Source organism: Falco rusticolus, chromosome W (assembly GCF_015220075.1).
Source record: "Falco rusticolus isolate bFalRus1 chromosome W, bFalRus1.pri, whole genome shotgun sequence".
Lineage (NCBI taxonomy): Eukaryota > Metazoa > Chordata > Aves > Falconiformes > Falconidae > Falco > Falco rusticolus.
In genome coordinates, this window is record NC_051209.1 from 1052607 (window position 1) to 1066798 (window position 14192).

At 47.7% G+C, this 14192-nt stretch overlaps 1 long non-coding RNA gene across 3 annotated transcripts in view; it reads right to left on the bottom strand.

The window, feature by feature from the left end:
• Nucleotides 1–11136, bottom strand: part of LOC119140788 — a 61278-nt gene extending 50142 nt beyond the window's left edge. For 2 of the 3 annotated variants that reach the window (XR_005101714.1, XR_005101712.1), the window contains exon 1: nucleotides 440–1250. This is a non-coding gene — a long non-coding RNA (uncharacterized LOC119140788). Of the gene's footprint in view, nucleotides 1–439; nucleotides 1251–11064 lie in introns of those variants that run through there. The other variant, XR_005101713.1, reaches the window with a different exon arrangement.
• Nucleotides 11137–14192: the final 3056 nt, after the last annotated feature.

Sequence of the window (14192 nt, forward strand, 5' to 3'; positions counted from 1 at the left end):
AAGCAGGTCTGGGTGGCAGCCAAAGTCAAAGCCCATCTGCAGAGGGCACGATCTGCTGGAATATTCAACACAAAGAGACATGGAGAAAGGAAAATGGGAGCTATGGAGAAGCAAAGGGACGCTCCCCCAACCCCTCCTGAGGCTGCATCCAGTCCTAACCACCCCACCCCCTCCCTCTTGGCCTTACAACTAACTTTCGCTTTCATGTAAGGCCAAGCGCCCGGGCGCCGCAGCAGATGCCGTGCACTGAATTGCAGCTTCTTTTGCCAAAGCTCATGGACAGCAGAAACCTCCACCAGGCCATAAAAATCAGCATCTACACTTTGCCACTTGCACAGCTGTACTGTGACAGCAGGGTCTAGAGCCGGGGTTATCTAGGGGCACATCGTGGGGGAAAGGGAAATGAGACCATCACACCACAGCAGAAGCTGCTACTGACCTTCCAGAAATCCTTACACAAGCTTCAGGGAAAGTTCTTAAAGAATTGAATAGGAAATTTCATCTTTCTCAGTGTTTCCCCTTTAACTTTCCAGCAAAGCTGAATGCAGAAGAGGATCTGAAAACGCTCAAGAGAAGAAATTAATCGTTTGCCATCTGAGCAAGTACCTACAGAAACTGGTTAGTTGTTCACTCATTTTCTCTCTATTCCATCAAAAGGGTCATTCCCTCAGCAGTCATAACGCCTGGGAGCAGGACAACCCACAACCCCTGCCACAAGGATCCACACACTCCAAACAGCAACCACCACTAGGTCAATCCTGCCTTAAGACAATAAAACACAAAGCACCAACCAAGCTCACGCTCTGCCCTGGAAGCCTGCCTCCACTTCCAGCAGAGATCTGCTCCCTTTCGCTGCTGCTTCAGCAATATTGACATCAAAGTCTATTTTTTGAAAATATTTCTTCTCTCGCTCTCCATGGGCAGGGACCGCCCTCCTTCCCACACCACTCACCAGAGGACAGGGAGGTCCCCTGCAGAAAGGCAACATACTGCTGTAGTTTCCCCCCCACCAGCATAATTTCCTACATCAGATCAGCAGAAAGGAGTGAAAAGACATTTTTCCTCTCCACCCTACCTTTTCAAGTTGAGACACAATCTGGGATTTCCCCTTCTCCTGCATAGGGCCCCATAACAGGACCTGACAACTACCCAGTGGTAACGGCTTAAGAGCATCAGCCTTCAGAATGGTGTCTCCAACTTTTCCCCAACCCTTCTCCTCCAAAGCACACCAAGAGCTGTTTGCAGGAGCTCCTTAGAACAAGCTAGAGGATCATAAAAATCATGGAATGGTTTGGGTTGGAAGGGACCTTCAAAGGCCATCTAGTCCAACCCCTGCCATGAGCAGGGACATCTTCAACTGGATCAGGTTGCTCAGAGCCCCGTCCAGCCTGGCCTTGGATGTTGCCAGGGATGGGGCATTGGGCACCACTCTGAGCAACCTGTAATGATGAGCAGGTTCAGCTTTAGCACAAGGTTGCACCACGCCACAATGACAGCCAAGCTATGGCATGTCAGACAGCGACACCAGACGTGATTAGAAGTTGGTAATCAACTAAAGGTGTACACAGCAAAGTGGCTTTTCTTGCTGCACAGGCTAGCTCTGAAGGGACACCATGGGAAAAAAACGTACTGTGTCAATGTACAGGCATTTGGGGACAACCCAGCAGCAGATCTCTTGACTGAAAGAGATATTTCTGTCTGTTTTGAACTGTTGCTTGCCAGTGCAAGACCTCACATTGGCATTTGTCCTAGCATACAATTTGCATGCCAGATGCTCTTTCATCTTGCTAATTGTTGAAACAAAGTGCATACTGAATGACGTCCTTTGAGGTTGGGCAGGGGCTTCAAATACAGCCAGCGTTGAGCTAATTCTGCTTCCAGTGAACGGAATAGCAAATGCATGTTGGCAAAATGCTCATCGCTTTTTTTTTTTTTTAATAACACACAAACAAAAGCACTGGAACAATGGTGAATGCCCTCAAAAATCCCTTCCCTGTTAAGGTCAAACCCCTTGCTGGCCTCCAGTTTGCAGAGAGACCAGTGTGGAACTGGATACCAGTGATGCACAAACCACCTCGCTGGGTCCAGCATTAGTTTTATTCAGGCTCAGACAGTTAAGTGTCAGCCAGCCATTCCTTCTCCATGTATACTGTGCTCTCCAGCAGAAATAAGAGGAGCTGAGCAGCAAGCTCGGATCACAGAGTTTGAAAAGCTGAGCAAAAGACTGGAAATAGCTGTAAAAGATGAGCCTCAGAGCCTTAGCAAGTGTTTGCCAGAGCTACATGAACCTGAGGACCACAAGGGACCACCTGAAGGGCTAGAGTCCCACTGCAGGACACCATGTAAGAGATGGGTAACCTACTCGGGACCACAATATGTCAACTCATGTCTGCACCATGGGAAGAAACACCTTCAGGAAGGGATGTCTAGCCCCATATCTTGTTTTTAACAGTGGCTGACATGGGATATGCAGGACAAATGCACAGTAAGGTATGAAGTTATGGAGATGCTTCCTTCCCACTCAACCTGCCAGCTGCAAGAAGTTCTCAGGCTGGAGGCTGCATCTGAATCTTAGAGTTAGAAGCCCTCACTGGGCCTTCAATTCATCTAATTGCTTTTTGAACCCTTTTATACCTTTGTCCTCCAAAATACTTGGTGCCAACAAGCTTCCTAATTTAATTACACACTGTGTGTAGAAAAGTATTTCCCTTTGTTTGCTTTAAAGCTGCTGCCAAACAATTTCATTTCAGTCATTCATTTCTGGGTTAGAAAACAGACAATGAATAAACCACCCCTGCTCCCCTTCTCTACACCAGTCATGGTTTGATATTTCTGTCTATATGAAATCTCCAAGGAAGGAGTTTTTTTAAAGCTGTAAGGGGCCTCGTCCATTAAGTCTCTCTTCCTATAAAAGCTACTCCATTCTTCCCACCTCTGTCACTCCTTCTGCACCGGGCTGCACATTGCCCAAGATGTTCCCGTAACGTGAAGTCCAACCATGACTCTCATTATCTCCTTTTCTTCTCAAACTTCATCCTAACAGCTTCTAATGTTCATCTTGCCTTTCTGACATGGACTGAGATTTCAGCTGACATTTCAAAAAACTACCCACAGTGACACTAAGAAAACCACAGAGAGGTGGGGACATACCTACCTGAAATAATTCACTGAAATTGGTAAATATAGTCATTTTTTCAGCAACTGTTTCAGAGTAATTTATGAATCTGTTGAACACCTCAAACAGCAGTGTGCATCTATGCAGAATTCACCTTGTAGTCATGGTAAAAAAAAAAAAAAAAGAGCATTTCCTTAATTCCCATTTCCCACATTTTTCCTTGGCTTCCTACCACTTTCTGGCCTCCCATCCCCTTTTGGCCTCCACTGGCTCAGCCTCAACTCTTCCTTGACCTCCCACCACCTACTGCCCTCTCACTCCCTTTTGTCACCCTTCTCCACATTCAAGTCACAGCAATACCGTAGCATGCTGCAGCTGCTCCCAAAATAGAGGGTGGTCCACATGGGTGGAAGAAGAGGACACTGAGGGATAAACATCACCTTGGGACACGAGGAGGAGGAAGACCTTGGCCAGCCCAAGCAGGTTCTACTGAAATTACTTGCCAAAAGTGGTTGTAGATGCCCCATCCCTGGCAACATCCAAGGCCAGGCTGGACGGGGCTCTGAGCAGCCTGATCCAGTTGAAGATGTCCCTGCCCATGGCAGGGGTTGGACTAGATGGCCTTTGAAGGTCCCTTCCGACCCAAACTGTTCAATGAGTCTATGAGTGCACACAGGTGTGCACGCATACACACAGATGGCTGCTCTCCTAACGAGGACACTGTAGTGTTAAACCGCCATGCTCAGCATGGCACAGGGCAGGGTAGTGTCTCCAGCTTCCTCCATCTCCCTCAACAGTTATATTACAGCCATCCAGATCCAGTTTTTGCTGACTGTACTGGCTTGCCCGCCCTCTGCAGAATTTCATTAAAGCTGCTTTGCTGACTGGGGGGACAAAACAGTCTCTTCTTTTTATTTTATTCCTCCCCTCAGCTTCAAAATGCTTTCAAGGATCTCCTCCTGGGTTCTACACGTAACATCCCTCGACACTACCCCAGGTGAGACAACACTCGGGGCCAAACACTGCTCCTAAATCTTAAGCCCTGATACAAAACCAGCACCGGTGGAGCACACTGAGCGGGAGGGACCTGACTTCAGCAGCCCAGGAGCCCAGCCTAGGAGCAGAAGGGATCTCATCATCACCACTGTGCTGCAAACCTCTTCTAGGGGAGGTGGGGCCCTTGAGGTCAGTGGGGTAGAGAGTCAGAGCTGCCATCTCAGCACTGGGCTGCCCAAAATGGATATTTGAGTCCTGCAGCTACTCTGGGGAAAGTGAATTATCCAGGAAAGCCAGGGATGGACCCCAGCATCCCCTGCATTGAGCGTCTCAAGCCAGCCTCACTTTGCACAGCACTGTCTGGATGATTTTTCCACAGGAGCTCCGGGGTGATGTCTAAGTATTTCAAAGCTACAAGAGCGAGCAGCCACCAGAAAGCTACCCAAGCTCCAGCTGCCTCCTTTCCCTCCCCAATCTACCATCAGGAGACACACGCACCAAGGAGTTTTCCAAAAAGGGTATCAGAAAGAATAACATGCTCAGCTCTTATTTACTTGGGTGGGAGTCAGGCACTTCACACAATCAGTCCTCTCAAAAATTCCAGCTTTACTGCTACAATGAAAAGGAAATATTTTTCTACGCAGGGGTTATAAGATGTTGCCATAGCTGCACGCGTGGGTGTGTGCTTAGATATTAACTAAAGGCCCAGATCTGCAAAGATGCACATAAATCACTTGATTCCCATGAAACAGCAAGAACAGTCATAAAATGACCCAAGCGCCAAGATCAGACCCACCCAGACAACATCAGCATGTGCTACTGAAAAGAGGGAGAAAGAACAAGAGATGATGCATACAGTGTTTATTCCATCTCAGTCAGCTTGCTTCTGCATCGAGTATGCGTTTCTGTGTTGATATAACACTTACTGAATTCTACTTAGCTCCTCACCAGTGCGATGGAAGGTGCTGCATGGATGCTGGTGGGGGTTTCCCAAGCTCACCCTGGTGTCCCCCTCTCCTCTTGGGGCAGCAGCAGAGACACCAGCAGTCACCCCAACAATCACCACACCTTTCCCACCCCTTTCTCCTTTATTTGTGTCTCTTCCACCATCCCCAGGTAGACCAAAAAAAGCAGCCAAGCAGCTGCACATCACTTGCTGATCTGATCCACGAGCAAGGTGGTGAGGTTAGCTGCGGCAATCAGGCATTAAAGGAGAGGAAAGCAAGGGAGCAAAATCCAGTGTAACCATGCAATGGGATGAAAAGATTAGGGAGGAGGGCAGAAAGGAGGTGATACCCTTGCTGAGGCTTTGTTTTGAGGGCTGCCCACCCTTCACCTCCCACCTTCCAGCAGCAGGAAAAGGCAGCTGCCCCTTACTGCTCTGTTGCTGGACGTGGCCAGAGAAGACACTGGGAAATCATTGCAGGGAGGAGGTCACCAGCACTGACGTACTTGGCATCACTGCCCAGCTTCCACTGGAGACCTCTGGCTTGGTCCACATGTCCACCAGCAGTGAGCTGGAATGGGTTTGAAAGCACACAGACAAATGGATGCCCCTTCCACCCATTAGCACTTACAGATGGGCTCTGTGCCAGCTGCAGGGGACAGTGGAGCGCTGGGTGGCACACAGTGAGATTGCCACAAGCAAATGGTATCTCATTTGGCACAGAATCCCATGATATAAACTAAATGTGTAAAAAAACTGCTGGACCAACGCTGAACCCAAAGCATCCCAAGTCAGTTACCAGCTGCAGCTACTCTGGTAAGAACAGCCCTCAAAATAAAAGCTTTCGAGTTTTATTTTCATAGTTTTCCTTCTTGTGCAAAGTGATGCTGGCCTGTCTACTCCCTTCAAACCTACAAGCACACAAATAACACCTTATAGACATAACCTCTGATTGCCTCCATAGCTCCTCCATGTGCTCTTTATACAGGAACAATTATGCTTTGCTCAACTTTTCCATTAACCCAAGCAGCCCTTAGTCATGTCTTAATGAACCAACCAGTTGGTTTTTTGGTTCAGATATTTTTTTTTTTATTCTGATTCAAGACTCATGTCTGCCCAGTTCAGACACGTGCAAAAGGTTCCATCCCTCTGCCTCACAGTCAAGCATCAGCCTGGCTGCTTCTTGTCCCCACTCTGCAGAAGCTGGCACCCAACAGCTCAGAATTAGGTCCAGGATTTATCCTAGGAGTGCCTGGCTGTATATAAAGACTGCAGGCACCCTTAGGACTAATTTGCTAAAAGCATCCACCCAGAAAGCCTCTGCAGATGAACGACAACCACATCACATGGCTCTAGCATCACCAGATTCACCAGTGTCTAAGACTACTGCAGGGGTTTCCTCACTCAGCTCGTTAGTGTGTCTCTAGCAAGATACTTATTCTCAAGAAACCTAGGCGTTTCAAATTACTCCTAGCCCTCCATCAAATAAGACCCTCAGCCACCACATCGTTCAAGAATTACTGGAAGGAGATCTGCGGACAGAAAAAGAGTGAGGTCTCAGATCTGTTTCCTTGTCAGCCAGGCTAAAAAAATGGTACGTGCAATCATGGGTTCAGTCAATCAATTGAACACACAATCAGTGCAAACCTGGAAAAGCATGGTGCTAACAGGCTTTGGGAAAATTAATTCATTCCCTTTGCCACTCCAGCCACCAAAACAATCACCAGGAAAAAGTTAAGTCTAGGCCAACCAAGGCAAAGCCACCAAGCTGAACTCCCCGAAGCATTTGGTAAGAGGCAGAAGAGCTCACCCTTGCTTTTACTGTCTCCAGCTACCTGCAGACTCAGGAAGGCACTGCTACACTTGGATCCACAGACAATTTTGCAGTCACAGTGGTTAGGGATTTGTTTGGAGCTTGGCTTTGTAAAGGAGGAAGCTTAATAAACTACCTGCAAGTCTCTACATCTACATTTTCCAGCACATCACCTGCCCAGGGAATCATCTCCACTCTAGTTTCAAAGAGAGGCACGATGATAGGAAGTTATGAAGCTCATAAAGTCTTCACAAAAATGAGCAATCTCATTAAGTGAGAGCCAGTAAGTGACACCACTGCAAGACAAGCTGCAATGTGAGCCTGACACCTGGCCATTCCCAGCAGAAACCCTTTCCTGAGAGCTGCTAACAGCCCTAAGCCAGCTCCAGCCCAACACCCTGCCTACTAAGCCCCACGTGGTATGAGCTACTAAGGGCAAACCAGATCTTCAAAGGATTTGCCACTTCAAGCATTGAACCTGATGCCCATGTGCTGTAGTCTGAGTCCAACTCAGTCAGCTTCACACAGAGCACCAATTGTTGCAGCACAAACAAACTAGTAGGCTGCAACAAGGCTTTACCATCGGTCAGATTCTACTGTCTGTGTTATACCACCTTCCTCCAGAGATCAGACCACACTGCTCCTCCTCCACCATCCTCAGGGCTATTTAACCACTTAGCAGGAACAAGCTACAGCTGCACATCATCCATGTCAATCAACCCACTGCCGCTGAGGCAAGGCCACAGCTGCATGTTATCAATGCTAATCAACCCACTGCCTGCATTCCTCTACATCAGGGGTCCTCAAACTTTTTAACCAGGGGGCCAGCGCACGGATGCAGTGGCAGGCAGTCATCTGTGGCTGCTTGGTTTCCCCCCCCAACCCCTGGCGGGTGGGGGGTGGGTGTTCTGTAAATACCAGGGGCTGGATTGAGGACCCTGGGGGGCCGTGGTTTGAGGACCCCTGCTCTACACCCATGGGGATGCTTTACAATGGCAGGCACTGGAGGTTGCCTTAGACAGGCTCACCCTTCATTGGCAGAGCAGAATCCAGCCCTTCCTTAATGACCTGCAGCTATATTGGAACCATCAGGGTATAAACCTGAATAATTTTAGAAGAGGTGGCCAAAAAGACAACCAGCAGGTGATGCACCACACAACCTGACCAAACACAGCATCTGGAAGGAACAACCTGAATCTCACCCCCTTCCTCTGCCTTACACCAGTTTTACCCCACTTTGATCCTCTCTCTCCATCTCTCTCCAGTCTGCAGCATGTGGTGACTGTAATTATGGTTCGCCTCACTGCCATGGAGCCACATCACCTCCAGGTACTTAAGTTCTTTTAATCTTGCTTTTTGTTTCAGTTCCTGCAGCCCACTTGTAATGTCTGCTACTCTTCTTCCATCACCCTCCAATTCATCAATAGCCATGTCAGGCTTTGACCTCCAATTTTCTAACTGCTCAGCTAAACCACTCTGCCACAGGCCCTGTTCCTGCCTTTGTTAAAAATGAGGGGGGAGCCTCATCTGCTTTCTTATTTGATCATCACTTCACTTCTGTGGCATGCACTCTGCTTCCCCATCTCGGAAACCCATCAACCAGCCCCGTTCAAGACTGGCACTGGGACTGTTGTTACCTTTAATGAGAAGAAATTATGGTTAATACTTAATTTTAATTCCCTCCCTCCTTCAATTTATTTTTTTTAATGGCTTTCCCAGAAAAAGCAGCTTCAGCAGAGTACTGCCACCTGCATGCGAATGAACACTGAAGGGACCCGATGTGTCTGCCTCCCTGCCAGACATCAAGTTGATTTACAAATTGCTTTGATGACAAAGTGGTTGCACAGTTTGGACCCGTGTGATTACCTGAACATTTATCTCAGTGGGCTTTTCCACTCGCCTGCTTTAAAATAACCCAGGCTGCTGGATTGGACCTTCACAATAGAGGTTGTGGTCAGCCAGCCCACAGGAGCCCAGTCTGAATTTGGATAATTTGGATATGGCTCCTGGCTAAGCCCCAACAAACAGGAGTGCGGAGGCCAATTTGCAGCTGAACCTCAACTACATCTTTAGCCTTTTGCTTTCAGAGGACAAAAGAAACCAAAAAAACCCCCACACCACCCAGAGAGAGAGGTGACAGACAGCCCATCCATGGGAACGTTTGAGGTCAGGTTGGATGAGGCCCTGAGCAACCTGATCCAGTTGAAGATGTCCCTGCTCATGGCAGGGGTTGGACTAGATGGCCTTTGAAGTCCCTTCCAACCCAAACTACTCAATGATTCTAAAACATGGATGGTTCAGCGCTAGGAAGGAGTCTTGAGTATCTGATGAAATTGCAAAATAAATTTCTCTTGGAGAAATTAGACTGCTGTTGGGGGGCTAGGACAGAATCTGACCTACTGGCTTATGTTCTCTCCTTGGCCAAAAGCATGAGGATGAGGAAGGAAGGGCAATCAGGGAGCTAGAGTACGTGCTAAGGAGACGGGGGTCCCCATGGAAAAATACCAGAGCTCAGGCACACTCATCCCTCCTTCCAAAACACTCATCTTCTGAGCGGATGCTGGATGGGAAGGAGGTGCAGCTGACAGAATGGAAACATGATATAACGGTGGCTGAGCCCTCTCCTCCATGAGCAAAGATCCAAGCCAAGGAGGGAGGGGAACACAGCCTGTCGAAGGGAAACCTGAGCATTGCATCAGGCCAGGCACTGGTTTTAGATCCATGGGAAAGGGCAGCAAAGCAAGGTGAAAAAAGTATGACCCTGCCCCATCTGTACAATAGGTGAACACCCAGTAATTCAGCAGGCCTCGATTCACTGCCTGGGGTGAGCAAAGACCAGGTCAACAATATCACCCTGGCCAGAGAATGGAAGATAGCCACTGTCCTGGCTTGTATTAAGGACTCAACAGAAATAAAGGCATAAACTGCTGCAGGCTGAACTCAAGCCTCCAAATCAACATGGATCAGAGACTGGGATAAGGGGGAGTGAAGGGAAATATGAACCACTTGCATTAACCTGTGGATAACATGAGCAGTGGGCCCAAAGATAGTATTTCTTCTATTGCCACATGCGGCTGTATCTCAGTATGTGCAACAGCTGGAATGCGAAAGGCTGGAGCACAATTTATGGAGTGCTTTGTGACCCCAGAGGATGAGGGGATCAGCAGGACAGTATTTATTACTATTTTACATTAAAAGGAGATCGGCTTGTCAGTGGTTTACATTTCTGGGGCACCTTTCATCTCAAAAGATAACAGAAGCATCCTACAAATAAGGGAGAGGCGAGCCCAAGCCTCACCACTGGCTCTACCCAGGCTTATATCTGTATATCTATCTATATATAATAGACCAGAGAAGTTCAAATCACCTCCCTTGAGCACAGCCATTTCCAGTATCAGAAAACACACCTCTGAAACCCTGCTGTGCCCACATGAAGAAATAATCAACATTTAGCAGCATTTCCCTCTCTGCTTTGTATGGACATGCAGGCACTCTCCATTTACACTGTATAAAGAAAAAAATAAATCACAGACACCTAAATAGACTCAAGGATAGGTGGGTGGGTGGGATTCAGCCAGACAAGCGTGAACCCAGTAATATCTGTGCCCAAGGAGTTCTAAAGATAACAAAGACACAGGTTGCCCCTCCTGTGCTGAGAGCTTTTCGTTGCATGGACCCGCTGGAGTGGGGCCAGAGAAAGCCACCAAAATGATCAGAGGCTGGAGCACTTCTGCTGTGAGGACAGACTGGGAGAGTAGGGGTTGTCCAGCCTGGAGAAGAGAAGGCTCCGGGGAGACCTTATGGTGGCCTTTTGCTACCTAAAGGGGACTTAGAAGAAAGATGGGGACAGTTTTTAGCAGGGCCTGTAATGACAGGACAAGGGGGAATGGCTTTAAACTCAGAGGGGAGATTCAGACTAGAAAGAAGGGAGAAATTGTTTTACGATGAGAGTGGTGAGACACTGGCACAGGCTGCCCAGAGAGGTGCCCGATGCCCCATCCCTGGCAACATCCAAGGCCAGGCTGGACGGGGCTCTGAGCAGCCTGATCCAGTTGAAGATGTCCCTGCCCATGGCAGGGGTTGGACTAGATGGCCTTTGAAGGCCATCTTCCAAATCAAACTATTTGATGATTCTATGGTATTTGTTCCCACAGTGCAAAGTGAAGACATCTCCACCAGCAACCACTCACAAACCTTGGTCCACAGGTACTTGCACAAAACAACTCCAGGGTGACAATTCAGCACGTTTGCATGGTTATGGCCATACCAGCTAAAGCAAAAAAAAAAAACAAACCACCATGTAGAGCAAGTATATTTTTTACACCATCAGCTACCCAAATCACTTCTAGACCCCATCCAAAGTTTGCTGCTGCCACAAAGTCTCTTCAGCACCTAAAATGATTTTTGTCTTGTGCCCTGAAGCAAAGAGAGCTACAAGTTGCCTTTTCCAGGCATGGTTGTTTCCAGTATGAGTAACTGAAAGTGTGCTTCTGCGGCAAATGAAGAGACGGGACGCAGCTTGATGCAAGCAAATGTCAATTTATTGTACAGAAGCACGAGGTTTTATACACTTTCAGAAGCTGCGCGTTTTAAACAGATTGGTCCTTGAAGCTAAGCCTTGCATCCTAGGCAATCCCTGATTGGTGGTTAACTACCAGCAATTAACAGCAAGGTGTTACCTTTCCTTGGCGCCATCCGTCTCCCCCTCCCCCGTGCTCTGTAAACCTGCCTCATCATGTTAATTGTTGTCTAGACAAGCTCGAGCACATTCCCCTCAGCTAACTGATTGCCACGCGTGGTCCTAGTTTCCAGCCCGCTCCTGCATCTCCCCCTTCCTGTTGCACAAAAGAACCCCTGAAACCGAGCAAAAACAAGGCACAAGTAATAGAACAAATAAAAAACCAACTAAGACACATTATCAATGTCAAAATAACCCACTGTCTTTGTTCCGTACAATTTTACAATTTCCCCTTTTTGTTTTTGAACAGCTAGTACCAGGTTTGCCATGTTCTGCAGGGCCCTTGCAAACATGACAGCAACCAAGGCAATAGCAAACAAACAATACTGCCAACTGAGTGAATGGATGCCAAAAAGGCTGAAATTTTCTCAGATTTTGATAACATGTTGCTGCAATGGGGCGCCTAAAATCCACGCAGCGCATACCATCAAAATCCTCACAGCCATGCCCTTGAGCCAACAACAAAAAGCAGTGGCAATTTTGACTCACATTCTGAACTGCCTACCAAACAAGGTGATTTAACTCTTTAATGCTTTCCCTGCACTCTGGATAAGAGAAGAACCGAATGACACGTTCCCATCATAGCCTCCTACTACATTAGCATCTACAGAAAGACAATTATTGACATTCAAAGTGTAAAGAATATCAGCTTCTTTTGGATTAACATTATACATGGGTGGAAGGGCACACCAAACAAGAACTGGTTCAGTCAAAAAGTTCGAAACATCGCATGCCTTCTCTGAACATACCTCGGGGTCATTCCCTTCATTCCTTCTCTTTTTTATGCAAAGAGAAACACTTTTACCATAACAGAGAAGCCCCTATTTACATCTCTGAGCCCGGACACAAACCGCAGCTGTATGCGCCACCAGGCTCAGGGCAGAAACCATTCATGTAGTTACATAACTATATATCTCTACAAGTGTGCAGACACCTATTAAACACTAGATAACCATGTTTATCTTTCCTAGTCTCCTTCACAATACCTAGTTGTTCTCTCATTATGAATCCTCCCTTCCCGCACTGCTTTGCTTAACTCTGTAACAGCCTCGTATTGCACAGGCTGCCACTCTGCAGGTTGATTTGTCTGACAAAATACTGAACATGCCCTAGCGACTCCCAAATCCCCTCGCTTGTTTCCCACTTGCATTCCTGCCACCAATCCCTCAGACCCCCTTTCACCCTCCCCCAAAATACAATCAATGCATCAGGAGAGACAAGGGGGTGGGGGAAAGGTCTAGCTCCTTTTCCAGATCTATAGGACCTGGATCAAAAGGTTTATCAGTGTCAATGGAATCATTGTCCGAGTTGTCCTGTTCCCGTGCTTGGTCCTGTGTTGTGAGGGTCGCTGCAATCAGTGACAGAAGCTTTGGGGGCAGAGGAGGTGTGGACAGAATCGCCATCGCTGACGGTGTCTTGAGAAGAGTCGCGCTGTCGGTGGAATTTACAGCTTCCTCTGGTTTAGCACCGTTAGTAGAATTAGTCCACACTTGGCAAAGAGTAGTCAGAATTTGCCACCAAGTGTTAAATGCATTCCCGACACGGAGTTCCCCTCCGCGGCAGCATCATACAATTGGCTGCTGTATGTACACACTTTCATTCTTTCAAAGTCTCTAAAGTTTCTTGGCTGCTCACCTGTCTCGATGCATACAGGCGTTATCCTCGGGGTTTAGGTTGTCCTGGTCCAGACAGCAAGACGATCGTTCAGCCAAGCCGTCTCCTCCGGAACGCAGCCCTCTTCCACGAGCTGTCTTTTTTTCCGTCTTATTCTTCCAAGGCTTCGGAACATCACATCAGGGTCACCATTTGAGGAGACTGAGGCACGGACTCTCTGATCTGACTAGAAGACCCTTCATGAGTCCATATACGTCTCTTTCTGGGGATGAAGCCTGATTCCCCTTTACGGATTTCCCACAGCTCACCTCTCAACTCCGGAGGGATTTCAGGCCGGCTCCTGCTTCCTTTCAGCAGATCATTCAAAGTTCTGTGGGATTCGCTGCATGTCGCTCAGATAGGCGATTGTCGAGAGACCTTCACGTTAGATCCTTAAACGCATCACGTCGGGGTCACCAATTTGCGGCGAATGAAGAGACGGGACGCAGCTTGATGCAAGCAAATGTCAATTTATTGTACAGAAGCACACGTTTTATACACTTTCAGAAGCTGCGCGTTTTAAACTAATTGGTTCTTGAAGCTAAGCATTGCATACTAGGCAATCCCTGATTGGTGGTTAACTACCAGCAATTAACAACAAGGTGTTGCCTTTCCTTGGCGCCATCCGTCTCCCACTCCCCTGTGCTCTGTAAACATGCCTCATCATGTTAATTGTTGTCTAGACAAGCTCGAGCACATTCCCCTCAGCTAACTGATTGCCACGCATGGTCCTAGTTTCCAGACCGCTCCTGCAAGCTGGTCTACAGCAAGGTGGCATTCCTGGGCATCATGCCTTCACTATTTAGGAAAAGCCAATAAGAATACTAGAGCAAAATGAGTCTCCCCATTGCATATGCTACTTTCCCCTTGGGGAAAAGAATGAAAGAGAAACAATATGTGACAGTACAGTCATGTTGCTTAACGCACTACT